Genomic DNA, 15136 nt, shown 5'->3' with positions numbered 1-15136 from the left:
CACTAGGGCCCCTGAGGACACTGCTGTGGCCAAGGGGAGCAGCCCTCTTGCTCCCCCAGGGCTGGGCGAGCGGCTGAGCTGGGGAGGGAGGCCCACCCCCCTGGCCGCTGCCCCCGACGCCCCCTGGGCTCTGCCTGCAGTTGTAATGCTCTTGTCCCTCTCGGGACCGTGAACCAGAGGCCTGGGGAGCGCCTGCATGTGACACCCTCCATGCGCCACCCGCAGCGCCGTGAAGGAGCGGAACTGAGCTCCGAGATCCGCAGGCAGAAGCCCGCCCGGAGTGCGGTGGGGAAGGCGGTGAAACGCGGGCACTGCGGCTCAGGCGCGGGCACAGGGGGCAGGACAGGAAGGCCTGTCGTAGCCAAGACCTGAGCAGGCGACCTCGGCAAACGCGAAGGCCGGCGACAGTCTGCCCGTGGCCACAAGCGCTGGGCACAAGGCAACGGGAAATCCACCGCCGGCCACCGGGCCTGCTTGGCTTGCAGAGGGCGCCAGGAGGGTCCAGTGACCGACCGCTGATGGGCCCTTGGCACACGGCGCAGGTGAAGGGGTGTCCGGCGCCACAGGAGCAGGTGGGCAGCGACAGGTTCATCAGGAAGACTCCGGAGCACGCGCAGCAGAGCAGCACCGGCGCGTTGGACAGCGGCGACTCCAGCACCAGAGCGACAGCCAGCAGCTCTCCCGGTGCCCGCTGGGCAGTGGCAGCGGGGCCCTCGCCCAGGGCTCGGCTCCGGGAGCGGGCAGGGGAGGCGCCGTGGAGTCTCCGAGACGCGGAGCCAGCAGGCAGAGTCCGGAGCAGCGCGGGGAGCGGCTGCGAGCACAGGGTCCCAGGCGTCCGGGCCGAGCGCCGTGCGCTGCGGGGCTGGGAGCCGCCCGGGGCGTGGAGCGCAGAGGCCGCGCGCTCTCCACCGCCCGCGGCGCTGTCCCGGGTGCTGAAGGCGCTCGCGGGGCCCCGCCCAGGCGCAGAGCGGCCCGGGGCTGAATCTAGGTGGGAGGGCGCGGGGTGCAAGTGCGCCGAGGTCTCTTTGTAGTAGCCGCGTTCTCTCTCCCCCCTCGTGGCGTGGCGGGAGGGTGCTCTGCGCCCCAACGTTCTGAACCAGGTCGGTCCCTGCAATGGTCACCCCTCCTCAGGCGCTGACTCTGTGCGGCTGAGACTCTAGCGGGCGGGTCTGCCCCTGGAAGGCGTCGCCTCTCACCTTGCGCCTAGCCTTCGCCTGTGCAGGTACCACACTGGAGTGACCCCAGGGGGGGGGAGCTGTGCAGGGCGAGCAGAGGGAGCTAGAGAGAGAAAGATCTTTCAGGCTGGGTAACTCCCCCTTCTCTCCCCTCCCCTCCCCCAGCTCAGGGCCCGGGACTGATCCTTAAGGGAAAGGAAGATACAAACCAAACTCAGCGGTCATGGCACGATCTAGAGCTGATAAACAAGCTGGTAAAGAGGTGGGATACAGGATCCACACGCAAAACTGAGCCGCATTCTCATACACTAGCCCCAGACAGTCCCAAGGTCATACACTAGCCAGGGACAATTCCAAGGTCAAACACTAGCCCCAGACAATCCTAAGGTAGAATTAAGAAAATTCACAATAGCATCAGAAAAAACAAACAAAAAAATCCTGAAGAATAAATTTAACCAAAGATATACAAGACTTGTACGCCAAAAACTACAAAATAATGTTGAAAGAAAGTAAATCCCCAAATAAAGTGGAAAGGCATTTTGGGTTCAGGGACTGTGAGACCTAACATTTCATCAGGATGGCAAAACCACCCAAGACGATTTACAGCTCTCACGCAGTCTCTGTCAGAATTCCAGTGGCCTGTCCAGCAGAAATGGATGCACTGGCCTTAAAATCCATGTGAAGTGGAAAGGGGGCCCAAACAGCCAAGACCACCTTGAAAAAGAAGAACAAAGTTGGAGGACAGACACTTCCTGGTTTCAGAACTTACCACGAAGCTGAAGTCAGCAAGACAGGGTGGTTCTGCTGTGAGGAGAAACGTGGACCAATGGAGAAGAACTGAGAACCAGAAGTAAACCGACACTGTTATGGCCAATTGATTTTCTACAAGGACCAAGACCGTTCATGGGGACCAGCCTGGTGAACAAACAGAGCAGGAACTATTGGCTATCCACATGAAGAAAATAAGAAATGTGGATCCCTACCTCACACCATATACAAAACTAACCCAACATGAACTCAAAGACCTATCTCAGTGTAAAAGCTAAAGCTATAAAGCTCCTAGAAGGAAACACAGGTGTAAGGTTTTGTGAACTTAGACTTGGCAACAGTTCCTCACATATGAAATCAAAAGCATGAGCAATAAAAGAAAAAATAAATAGGACTTCATCCAAATTAAATACTTTTGTTGCAATGAACTTGCTCAGGAAAGTGAAAAGAACACTCAGAATGAGATGAAATATTTTCAAATCATAAATCTGATGAGGGCATAGTATCTAGAATCCTATATAATAAAACCCTAATGTGTAAATCGACCGAACAGTGGAACAACTGCCAGAACGACCGATTGCTGTGACACGCACTGACCACTAGGGGGCAGACGCTCAATGCAGGAGCTGCCCCCTGGTGGTCAGTGTGCTCCCACAGGGGGAGAGCCGCTCAGCCAGAAGCCGGGCTCACAGCTGGCAAACGCAGCGGCGGTGGCAGGAGCTGCTCCCACCTCTGCTGCAGGTGGGCAGTAAGGAGTGAGGGCTCTCTGACTGAGAGAGCCCCGAACTGCGAGAGGGATGTCTTACTGCCGGCTTAGGCCGGATCCTTGGGGGAATTGGGCCTAAGCTGGCAGGCGGACATCCCCTGAGACGTCCTGGACCCCAGGCAGGCCTGGCTGAGGCCCCCCTTCTCCTCCTCCTCCCAGTGCACAAATTTTGTGCACCAGGCCTCTAGTACAGGGGTCCTCAAACTACGGCCCATGGGCCACATGCAAATACAAATATTGTATTTGTTCCCGTTTTGTTTTTTTTACTTCAAAATAAGATATGTGCAGTGTGCGTAGGAATTTGTTCATAGTTTTTTTTTTAAACTATAATCTGGCCCTCCAACAGTCTGAGGGACAGTGAACTGGCCCCCTGTTTAGAAAGTTTGAGGACCCCTGCTCTAGTATAACAATAAAAGGATAAAATGAACAAAGGCTCTGAATAGGCATTTTCCAACACGATGTTCAGATGGCAAACAGGTCCATGAAAAGATGCTCAGCACCACTGACCACCAAGGACTGCAAACCAAAGCCACAGGAGACACCACTCCTCACCCACGGGGATGGCTGCCACCAAACAGAAACAGCCAGCGCCGGCGAGGAGGCGGAGAGAAGGGAGCCGTGGGCACTGCCGTGGGAACGCACAATGGTGCCGCCACTATGGAAAACAGTATGGAGATTCCTAAAAACAATAGAGTTCCTATGTGACCCAGAAACTGCACTCCTAGGTGTATAATTTAGTTTAAGACCTGAAAACACACGCCACACAAGAACTTGCACACAAATGTCCATAGCAGATTGTTAATCACAGCCCCCACGTGGAAACAAGCCAAATGCCCATGGACTAGTGAATGGTGGTTAAGTGTGGTGCATGCACACGACGGAATACTCCTCAGCCACGAAGAGCAGTGGCACAGGACACCTGCTACCCCGGGGGCGGTCCTTGAAGGCATGGTGCTGAGTGAAATCAGACACAGGAGCGTGCAGGGCACGTGCTTTCCTTGCTATGAAACGTCCGTAACAGGCAGATCGGTAGAGGCTGAAGGCAGGTTGGAGGCTGCGGGGCGGGGCTGGCAGGTGAGGGCTTCCCTTTGGGGGGATCGAAGCGCCTGGAGTTGCCCACGGTGATGCCGCTCCTGGCGAACATGCTGGAACCCCTGGGCTGCAGATTTGAACTGGGACCTTTTATGGTAAGTGAATTACATCTCAACAAACAACGCGATTTCGAAAGTAACGAAGACGTGAGCGACGTTTCCCGGACCAGCGGGGAAGCGAGAACTGGCCCCATGTTGGCGCCATTGGCTTCCCGGAGCCGGAGCAGAGGCCGGTGCGGAACAAAACATACATGAAGAGGCAGTGGCTGAACACTCCCCAAAGCTGGCAGAAGACATAAACTTGAGACGATCCAAATGTCCTCCCCTGGGCGAACAGATGAACGGATGGGGCTACATCCGTGTGACCACGTGACAGAGCGCCACCCAGCGATGCAAAGGGCCGGCCCTGGCACGGCCTCGCGCTCCAGGGCCCGCCGTCCGCCTGCGCCTTCCTAGCAGTTCCTTCACCGTCTCCGTCAGAGTTCCGATGTCGTCCTTCCGTTAGGTGACCTTCTGGAAAAGCAAAACCCTGGCACGCAGAGCAGGGCCGGTCGCCAGGGGTTAGGGGGTCAAGGCTGGAGAGGGGCCCCCGGAGCGAGAGGGGCGCCCTGGTGGCTGGGCTGCTCTGGACGGCTCGCATGCGGTGTGCTTGCACACATCTACACACGTGTTTGAACTCACAACACTGGACACCAAAAGGCGTGTGGCCAGTATGATCATTGAAACAATAAAACATATCAGCATGAAGAACAAGACATTTTCTAAGCCTGGATTCTGAGGAAGACCTCCTGGGAACCCCGGATTAGGAAAGGGTGGAAGCCCGTGGGCGTGGCTCAGGGGTGGAGCGTCAACCTAGGAACCGGGAGTCAGGGCAGAGCCTGGGTTGTGGGCTCGATCCCCAGTGGGGGGCAAGCAGGAGGCAGCCAATTGATGGTTCTCTCATCACTGATGCTTCTCTCTCCCTCTCGCTTCCTCTCAGAAAACAATAAACATGTTTTTAAATCGACCCTTCGTTACATGTTGTCTGAGGGAGTGCATCTCGAGGGGATGCTGAGTCACGGGGATGTGGCTTATCGTCCAGGCAGCAGACCCCTGCAGGGCGCCTCCTGGGTGCCAGGGTGCCCCCTGGGTTTCAGGGCACCTCCTGGGTGCCAGGGCGCCTCCTGGGTACCAGGGCGCCTGCTGGGTACCAGGGCGCCTCCTGGGTACCAGGGCGCCTGCTGGGTACCAGGGTGCCTCTTGGGTGTCAGGGTGCCTCCTGGGTGCCAGGGTTCAGGACTGCAGCCCTCCCCACACAGGGGCAGCCACAGGGAGGGAGGGGCAGAGCCAGGACGCCCGCCCATGTGTTTTGCCATGAGCCTGGCTGCAACCCGCTCCTCATGCACCTACCCTTCCCCCTCCCCCTCCTTTCCTTCTCCCCTCCCCCGCCCCCCCCCCCCCCACTTCTGCCCTGGAGCCAGCGCCTCGCCTGGGGAATCTGCTTCCTGGCCTCACAGGCTGGAACACAAACCTCTGAAGCTGGAATATCTGAGATTCCGCAGGTGCCCCGCTGACCTCTTCCAGAAACATTTGCTGAGCAGCACATTCCTGAGCCGCCTCGAACGCATCTTCCTCTGGCCCAACGGGCGCCTTCCTCTCCGTGGCTCCAGGGCCCGGAAACGCCTGGCTCAGCGAGGCCTGCTCTCTGCCTCTGTCACCCTCCCCCCGGCACCCCCCAGGGCCTCCATGGAGACAGAGTCTGAGGCTCATGTCACCTCAGGGACACCTCCCCCAGGAAGCCCTCCTGACTACCCTCACCTCCTGGGGCAGGGTTACTTCCCTCAGCACTGGTCAGGCTGTCTGTGGGGAAGAACCATCCACCTCAGGCCCAAAGGTGGCCTGACTGGGTGGGACCGTGTGTGTTCTGTGTCCCTTGAGAGTGGCCGCGGGAGCTGGTGTGACCAGGTGCCTGAGAGAGGCCGTAAGTGTCTCCAGCCTCTTGCTCTTCGTTTCTGCGCGTGCCGTGGGACAGCCCCCCAGGCACCCCCAGGCGCCGCTCAGCTCTGGAGCATCCAGGACCCCAGGAGGAGCCCTCGAGGGAGGGGCCGGGTCCCAGGCAGCCCGTCTCCCCAAACCTGGGCGCGAATGTGAGCGTGGGAGGAGCAGAGTACGCGGGTGAGCGTGAAGTCTGCAGCCCACTGGCTCCGGCTCCGTGGCCCAGGTGCCCGTCCTTCCTTCCCGACCCTCCTGAGCTTGCTCTCGGCCCGTGCGGGTAAATGGCTTCCCTTGCGATTGGCCCAGGAACCCCTCTCTAACCCGAGACCATGAGACAGCCTCCTGGGCACCCCCACATGTGGGGGCTCACGGGTCAGGTCTCTGGCCGAGGCCGGTGTGGGCCTGGGTGAGCGGGTTCTAGCGTCTTCACTGGCCGCGTGTCAGAGCTCCTGCCCTTCCCACACTGAATCGCAAAGGAAGCCGAGACCCGCTACCTGGCTCGGGCCTCCCCTGGCCACTCCTGTTCACCCTCACGCCAGCTGGGTGCCCCCTGCTCCGGGCAGGCTTCTCTGGTGCCAGGCCTGGGGCTGGTGGCTCCCGTCACAGAGAAACACCCGGAAACACAATCCGACACATGGGGGTCAGGCATCAAAGGTTAAAATCCCTCCCTTTCAGCTGCGGGACCTTTGGGCAATTTCCTAAACTCGCCTTAACTGTTTCCTTGTCTATAAAGCCAGTGTCACACCGGTGACCTTTACACGCTTCCTGCGCTAGAAGGACTGAGAGCGGATCTTACAGCCATCTCTTTCCTGTCTGCCCCGACCCCCACTGACCGAGCGCTCCCTGGGGGCAGAAGCCGAGCCTGCCCATGGGGTGTCGTGCCTGCTGAGCGGGGCAAGCGGAGGGCTGCCAGCCCCGGTGAAGGGAGAACTGTGCCGGGAAGAGCCAGCAGCCTGGACGTGGCCGGAACCATCCCGCCCCGCTGCGCGCCGCGGCCAGCCGGGAGAGGACTTCTCCAGATGGCCGGGCACCTCGCTGCATTCCGGCCGCTGCGCTCTCCAGCCGCGTGGCAGCCCTTAGCCGGCCAGAGGCTGGGCTGCTGGGCGGGGGTGGCTGGGGACCGGCTGGTCACCCACCAGGGACACAGGGAGCAGGTTCAGATGGGGGCCCAGGTCCCCGACTTCCTCTCCGGCACTAAAGGCCTAACCGGGAAAGATGACGTGTTCAAAGCCCACCAGACCCTCAACAAGATGCCTTTGCCCGGGCCAGTGGCTCAGTGGTTAGAGCGTCAACTTGAGGTAGGAACGGTCTGGGTTCAATTCCCGGTCAAGGGCATGTGCCTGGGTTGCAGGCCCGATCCCGGCCGGGTCGGGGTGTGTGCAGGAGGCAACCGATCGATGTGTCTCTCTCACATCGATGTTGCTCGCTCCCTCTCTGCTCCTTCTTTCCCTCCCTTCCACTCCCTGTAAAAAAAAGAAAAACCATTGGAAAAATAGAAAGACTCCCGTGCCCTCTCAGGGTCCAGCCTGTGAAGGGACAGGGTGGGAGGGGACAGAGACCTGGCATCCGGTACTGCCCCACCTCCTCTCCTCATGCCAAAGGCCGGGTAGCTCATCCGAAGGGCCCGGGCTTTGGGGGTACTGTCCTTCCTGCCACTCGTGTGTCCACTCATTCACTCACCATCTCTCTGTGCCTCAGTTTCCTCGTCAGCAAAAGGGGGACCCTGATAGCACCGCCCCACGCGACCTGTGCGGGCGCCCGAGGGAGTGAGGACGTCTTCACGCATCATCTTGGCCTCCCGAGGGCGGAGCCAGCGGACAAGGAAGTCAGGCAGAGGGCAGCGGAGATAAAGCTTCAGTTTCATTTACTTCAAAGGCTGGACTCAGAGGAACACGGCTCAGACGTGCGGCAGTAACGGTCCCTAATGCCGGCCACCAGGGTGAGGCCACCGCCATCCACAGGGCTGGTCCGAGTGAGGTCTGGCCGCGGGGAGGGGCGACCACACTGTGTGTGGGCATGGACGAGGGCGGGAAGCGACACCTGCACCCACAGCTCGCTGCCCACAGGGCAGGCCCGTGTACCAGGGGCCATGGGGCTGGCGGCCGGAGCCTGGGAGGTGGGGAGGGGTTAGGAAGACCCCTGTGGAGGACACAGGTGGGGAGAGTGCGTGCTAACCCCACTCCCTCCAGCCAGGGCTGGGGGACGCCTTTAGGGGGCGTCAGTTCCAGCCACTTCTTGTAGACCCCGTCAGGCTTCCTGCAGGACGGCCCTGGGGGTGTGAACAGAGTTATTTCATCTCCGCTGCAGGCCTCCTCTTCCCTCTCCCGCCTCCTGCCTGGCTCAGCCTCCAGCGTGATGCTGAGAGGACCGGGTGGGGCATGTGTCCTGGCGTGGGCCTGTCTTTGAGGCGTTTCTCCGCGAAGTGTGACGCGGACAGGGGCTGCGAAGGTGCCTTCACCAGCGGCCGGCAGGAAGTCCTTCGGTCCTGGTGTGCTGAGAGCTTTTATCAAAAATGGACGTTGGATTGTGTCAAAGTATTTTTGTGGGTTTTTTTTTTTTTGCCTCTGAGACGATCCTGTGGTTTTACATTTTTAGCTTCTTAAAGTGGCAAACACTGTTCCTTAGATGTTAAACCAACCTTGCATTCCGAGATAACTCTGGCTTGGACAACATATATGATCCTATTTACATATTATTGGTTTCAATTTGCTAAAATTTTACGCAAAAGCTTTGTGCTTCTGTTCATAAGAGAGATTGGTGTGTGGTTTTCCTTTCTCGGGATGCCGTTGGGTTTGGTACTAGGGTGATGTGGGCCTCACAGAATGAGCTGAGAATTATTTCTTCCTCTTCATTTTCAAGAGGAGTTTGGGTGCAACTGGCAGAATTTTTGGTAGAATTTTCCAGTTTCGCTACCTGGACCTAATTCTCTTTATGGGAGGTTTTCACTTAGTAATTCAATTTCTCCAGCAGATGCAAGGCTACTCAGATGACCTTTCTCCTCTCCAGTGAGCCTGGTATTCAGGGAATTTGTCCGTTGCAGCCGAGTTATTGGACTCACAGGCATGAAGTTGCCCACACGACTCCCTGCTTTCCCTCTCACGCCTGTGGAATCCGCAGCGACACCTGCCTATTCCCGATATTGGAGATACTGGCAGGCTCTGTGCTAACAGGATCACTTACCAAACAGGAAACCCTTTACCCAGACCTGCCGAGTCAGCTTCCCCAGCAGGAACTCCCGTCCTCCTTCCCTCGCTTCCCCTCGCACCTGTGCCCTGCGTCCGGCTGGGCCCCTCGATGGCAGAGCCATGTGGGATCGGAGACGGCTGCAAACCGCAGAAAACAGAACCAGGAGGCTGGGCCAGACCCACGGCCACTCTCTCAGGTGGATGCCAGCAGGTGGGCAGGCGGGAGGGGTGAGGCCGGCAGGTGGGAGGGCGGGAGGGGTGAGGACAGCGGGTGGGCAGGCGGGAGGGGTGAGGCCGGCAGGTGGGCAGGCGGGAGGGGTGAGGCCGGCAGGTGGGAGGGCGGGAGGGGTGAGGCCAGCGGGTGGACAGGCAGGAGGGGTGAGGCCGGCGGGTGGGAGAGCAGGAGGGGTGAGGCCGGCAGGTGGGCAGGCAGGAGGGGTGAGGCCGGCAGGTGGGAGGGCGGGAGGGGTGAGGCTGGCAGGTGGGCAGGCGGGAGGGGTGAGGCCGGCAGGTGGGCAGGCAGGAGGGGTGAGGCCGGCAGGTGGGCAGGCGGGAGGGGTGAGGCCGGCAGGTGGGCAGGCGGGAGGGGTGAGGCCGGCAGGTGGGCAGGCGGGAGGGGTGAGGCCGGCAGGTGGGCAGGCGGGAGGGGTGAGGCCAGCGGGTGGACAGGCAGGAGGGGTGAGGCCAGTGGGTGGGAGAGCAGGAGGGGTGAGGCCGGCGGGGACCCAGACCTCCCTTTCAGCTCCACCATCCTCAGTGCGTGGGGTCTGTCTTCAGCGTCACAGTGTGGCTGCTGGAGCTCCAGCAAGCACATCTGCCTCCCAGCCAAGAAGAAGGGAAGAGCAGGGGCCTAGGGGTGAGCACCTGCTGTCAGCCCCCCTCGAGGGAACATTCCTGGAGTCCCACTCGGGTATTTCCACGCACATCCCACTGCCCGGGCCTGCAGCTGCAGCCTCCCCTGCTCTCGTGTGTCCTGGGCTCACGCACCTGCCAGCCTGGCTCCTCCCCGAAGGAGCTCTGAGGATGCTCCACGGGTGGAGAAACTGAGGCCCCGAGGAAAGGGCTCCCCAAGGGTCGCTGCCCTGCTGGCGACTCAGCAGGGTGACCACGCCAGCCACTGTCCTGTATGGGTGTAGCTGCACCGTCCTGCTGGCTCTGCGGACCTGCCTCTGAGGACCCGGTTCGGGGCGGTCACCTGGAGCGTCCAGGCGCTCACCCGCGCCCACAGGTGGGCCGGCCCTGACACGGGCAAGCAGTGCTGCGTGGGGCCCAGCGACGGCTCCTGTCTCCTCCCGGGGCCCCTCCCTCACGCTGCTCCCCGCCTTTGCCTTCCGTCTCCTGGTGAGGGCACCCGGGCCCCTGGGAGCACAACACGGACAGAAAACGGGGCTTAGGGGCGGAAAGGAGAGCAGGGCAGAGCCCACCTGCGCTCAGGGCAAGGGCAGAAAGCATTCGAGCCTGGAGCAGCCGTCCCTGAGCAGGCGCACCTGCCCCAGGGCTCCCCTGTGCCCTACGAGGTGAGGGTCCCCCCTCCTTTGCAGGTGGGAGCACAAGTTAAATGGCCTGAGGGCACCCGCTGCCAGGAGCTGTGGGGACTGTCCCCTGGAGCCCCGCTCCCCAGCCCTCCCGGGTCAGGAGCCCGCGGGCTGTCCGCTCCGCCCACGGCAGCCGGGGTGGACCGGCCTTGGCCAGGGCCTGGGGAGCGTTTTCAAGGCAGATTCCTGAATCCAACTCAGTTCTTGGAAGTCCCTCTTCCTTCTCGGCCAGAGAGAAAGCGGCGCCCAGGCACGCCCTCCCTCACGGCCAGAAGTCGTGCCTCGTGGAAGCTGGAGAGGCGGCCTCCAGCCGTGGGGCTGCTGCTGACGTGGCCCTGAGCTCGGGCCACCGCAGGGGAGTGTGGGGACCGCCCACGGGCCCTGCGTGCCACGTCGAGGGCCTGGTTCCCGCAGGCTCGTCTGTGGGGCTCCTGCAGAGGGAGCTGAGAGGACTGCCCCGTCGTCGTCCCCAGGGGCACACGGACCACATGGGCCCCCAGCCCAGGGCCCTGCAGCAGCCCTGCCGCGCTCCCTGACCCCCTCCCCGCAAAGCCAGGAGGTGCTGCCCCTCGCAGCGCCCACCCAGGGGGCAGACCCTGACCTGGAGACTGTGTGCGACCCCCACACCCTCCTGACGGCCACGCCTCCCGGGACCCCATAGGCTGTCGACATCAGGGGTCTGGGAGCCCTGAGCTGAAGGACCTAGAGCCACCTGCCTGTGTGCACCCGAGGCCCAGAGAGGGCGGCCCCGTCACACAGCAGGCTGGCGACCCAGTGGGACACAACCGCGCCACCTCCTCACCCAGGAGGCCGCTCTCCCCTCCCAGTGCCAGGTTTCTCCTCTGCTCCCGGCGTGGGGGGAGGGGCAGAGCCTCCCCCGGGCCTGGTGGGCCCCCCCGGATATAAGGAATTTAAAGTGGACGGCCAGCCCCCCAGTGCGCGCACCGTGCCCTGTGGGCAGCTGTTCTTAGCCCCCCCCCCCCCCCAGGTGACTAGCAACAGCCGAGCACCCGCCCCGCTCAGGGCTGAGCAGCCTGGGGAGCGAGGCCTCTGGGGAAACGGTTGCTGGCAGAGCAGGCGACTGTCACAGGTCACACGGCGGCAGGTGTCACTAGGGACCCCACCCAGGACCACGCAGCCCCCCGCACGGACGTCCCCGCTAACTCGGTGGAGGGGAGAGGGGTGTGGAGATGGGCAGGGGGAGGAGGGTGCTACGGCCCAGGCGCCCTCACTCACTCGCACATTCATCCACAGATGTTCACGGCCGAGCGTGCACCACGCCCATCCAGTGCCGCTTGTCCGGGCAGCCGTGGTCACACCTCGGCCCTCACCGTGCTGCCGGCAGTCACTTGGGGCGCCCGACGAGCACAGGCTCGCGGCCAGGTGCCCTCCCCTGCCCCCCAGCTCCTTCCGGGGGGGCAGGATGGGGAGACCCAGTGCGCTCAGGGCTGTGTTAGGGCGGCACGCCCATTGCTGCTTCCTTGCTCAGGAGAGTTCTGATTACAAACCTGACTTACCTGAGTGCTGTTTTCTCGTTTCCATGGAAACCCCGCTGCCCCTGATCGGCCAGGGTGGCTGGCTGGGCCCCAGAGGTCCACTAGCAGCCGGGCCTTCAGCGCCATGAGGGACGCGGGGGGGGGGGGGGGGGCGGGGCGGGGCAGCGCTGGGCCGGAGGGAAACGGGCCCCAAAGAGATGGTGGGCCCAGGACTCAGAACTCACCTGTCCCCCCACTACACAGGCCAGCAAACCGAGGCTGGGGGTGGGAGCACCGGCCCTGGGTGACAGCAGTGTTGGGACCCGCTGGCAAATGGGACTGCGTTGTGGGCACATGGCCCGAAGCACGTCAGAGCTGCTGTCCACGCCACCGCAAGCCCAGGGTCAGGGTCAGCGCACGCATGGCCACAGCCACGGGGACGGGCTTCCCTCCAGCCAGCCATGGGGCCCCGGGGCTCTGCCTGCACAGGTCATCGGGCGGGCCCTCAGGGTTGCTGGAGGCTCACCTCTGTGGCCAGTCACCAGGAGGGGCCCAGGCTGCTGCTGGCCCCGCCCCCCGCCGCCAGGCAGCCCCTGCAGACACAGCTGATCCCTGAGCTAGCGCCTGGGATTCGAGTCCATGCCCCCAGCTTCCCAAGGGCGTTGGGTGCAGGCGTTTCTGGGCTTAGGGCTCTGCCTCCCAGTGGACCCATCCCTGGGGACAGTGTGGGGTACAGGGGTGAAGGAGCCTGTGGACCCTGGGCCCCTGCCTCCAGGCTGTGGGCGGAGTGGGCAGGGGCCTCACACCCAAGGATAAAGTAACAGAACCCAACTCCAGCTCCAGCCAAGAACGGGAGGGAGGGAGGCGGTGGGGGCACAGAGCCGTCCGGAGCCCACAGGGGGCGGGGGAACTCAGGAGGCAGCCAGCCAGCCCCCCTCGGCGGCCTGCTCGCTGGGCATGCTGCCAGGTGACCGGTCTCGTGACCATCCTCGGAGCAGACCTGTGCTGAGGCCAGCCTGCAGGGGAGCTGAGGCCTGGCCTGGGTCCCGCTCCCAGCAGTGAGCGGGTCACCCTGCTGTGCTGGGCGAGGGGCGGGGGCGGCCAGTACTGGGCCCCGCAGCAGGCGGTGCCCCTGGGAAAGCAGCTCCACGCAGGCAGGGGGGAGGGGACGGGGAGGAGAGGGAGGGGGACACAGTGCTGGGGGAGGGGCCTGTGAAGATCTGGCCCCCCAGGCTCCGGCCAGGCCTGGAAGTGGGTGTGATCGGGGGCCTAGTCCTGCCAGCCCCAGGCGGACCGAGGGCACCCCCTCCGCCCAGCCTGAGGCAAAGGCTCTGTTGACCAGCCCCCTCCCCGCACAGCCCCAGCGGCAGCAAGGCCCCCAGAGCCGGGCTGACCACGCAGTGTTTGCCTTTGGAGCAAAGGGAGCCAAGGGCGGTTTATTCCTGCCAAGAACAGCGCCCAGGGCTCCAAACCCGCCCCAGAGCCTCCGAGCCCAGCAGGCGGGCCCTGTGGAGGTGACTCAGGAGAAGTGCAACCCCGCTGGGCCCCCTGCCCTGGGCAGAGAACCCCAGGCTGGGGGAGGGGCCAGGACCACAGAGCCAGGACCAGAGGTTAAGTCAGGTTAAGCCGGCGCTGCATGTGGAGCGGTGCCCTGGCCGCCGCTCTGCACGTCCCGGCTCTGCACGGTCCTGGCTCGCCCACGCGGGGCGGGGCAGGCGCGGGGCTCTGCACTGCATTAGTGTCAGCAGGACAGAGGCTCGAGACCCCAGGATCCGGTCAGCGTCTCCTCCTGGGGTGCCTGGACTTAGGAGACCCCTGGTCCGCCCACTCCCAGTCCTTCCTGCAGCCTGGTCCCCTCAGTGTCCAGCAGGCGGCCCACCTGGAGCTGTGACACCCCGGGACCCCCGTCTCCCAGGCCTGGGCCATCGCTGTCACACAGCCCTGGGGTCCAGCTCTGGTGCTGCCCTTCACGTGTGGCCTAAGGCAAGTGCCTTAACCTCTCTGTCAGATTCCTCATCAGGAAAGAGAGAGGGAGAGGGAGAGGACACCACCCTGGGGGAGAGGCTGAGGCGACAGCCCAGCAGCTGAGGGCGGGTGAGCTTCCTGCTCCCTTCTCCCTGCCTCCACCAGACCCGAGAACTCAGCCCGCCCACCACCCACCTCCCACTGCCGCTCCAGGGCCACAGAGCCTTGGGGTCTCCCTCGCTTCTCTCAGAGGCGAGGAGCAGAATGGGAAGCAGGGAGGGAGAAGTGTTTTCCGGAAGAGGAAATGGCCTAGGAAAAGGCTCGGAGGTGCATAGGGTCCATGGGCAGCCCTTTCTCAACCTCAGCCTCCACACACACCTGCAGGCCCAGGGGGGGCCAGCCTCCACACACACCTGCAGGCCCGGGGCTCAGCCTCCACACACACCTGCAGGCCCAGGGAACAGCCTCCACACACACCTGCAGGCCCAGGGAACAGCCTCCACACACACCTGCAGGCCCAGGGAACAGCCTCCACACACACCTGCAGGGCCCGGGGGGCTCAGCCTCCACACACACCTGCAGGGCCCGGGGGGCTCAGCCTCCACACACACCTGCAGGGCCAGGGGCTCAGCCTCCACACACACCTGCAGGGCCCGGGCGGCTCAGTCTGCTGGATCCTGCATCATGATGGCAATTGGCAGGTCTTGGGGGGCCCTGAAATGCTGAATTGGTAACAAACTCCCAGAGGAGGCCAATACTCCCAGCAGCAATGATCTGGAGCCCTGTCCAGCCGGGGGTGGGGAACCTTTTCCAGCCAAGGGCCCTTTGGATATTTCTATCATTTGCGACCATGTAAAATATCAACTTAAAAATTAGCCTGCTCTATTTGGTCAACATTTGATTACCTCACCCAATGCCTCGGCAGGGCCGGGCCCCTGGTGTTGGCCACCAGCCACAGGTGGCCATTGACTTTAAATTAGTGAGAGGAGGTTCAACACTCAGTCCTCGGTGGCAGCGGCCACACCTCCAGCCCAGAGCCAGCAGCCAGCGCACCGGACCGGACAGCGCCAAGGCCCGGCTGCAGCCCGGCGTGTGCCTGCCTTCGTGGCGCCCCCTCGGGCTCCTGCCGCGCCAGGACGTCCCAGTGTTCTGGGGTTTTGGCAGCTGACTCCCCAGTGCACGGAGCAGAGCCGGCAGCCACA

Source organism: Myotis nattereri (assembly GCF_964212035.1).
Source record: "Myotis nattereri genome assembly, chromosome: 1".
Taxonomy (NCBI): domain Eukaryota; kingdom Metazoa; phylum Chordata; class Mammalia; order Chiroptera; family Vespertilionidae; genus Myotis; species Myotis nattereri.
The sequence above is the reverse complement of the archived record's forward strand: the minus strand, read 5'-3'. Positions refer to the sequence as shown.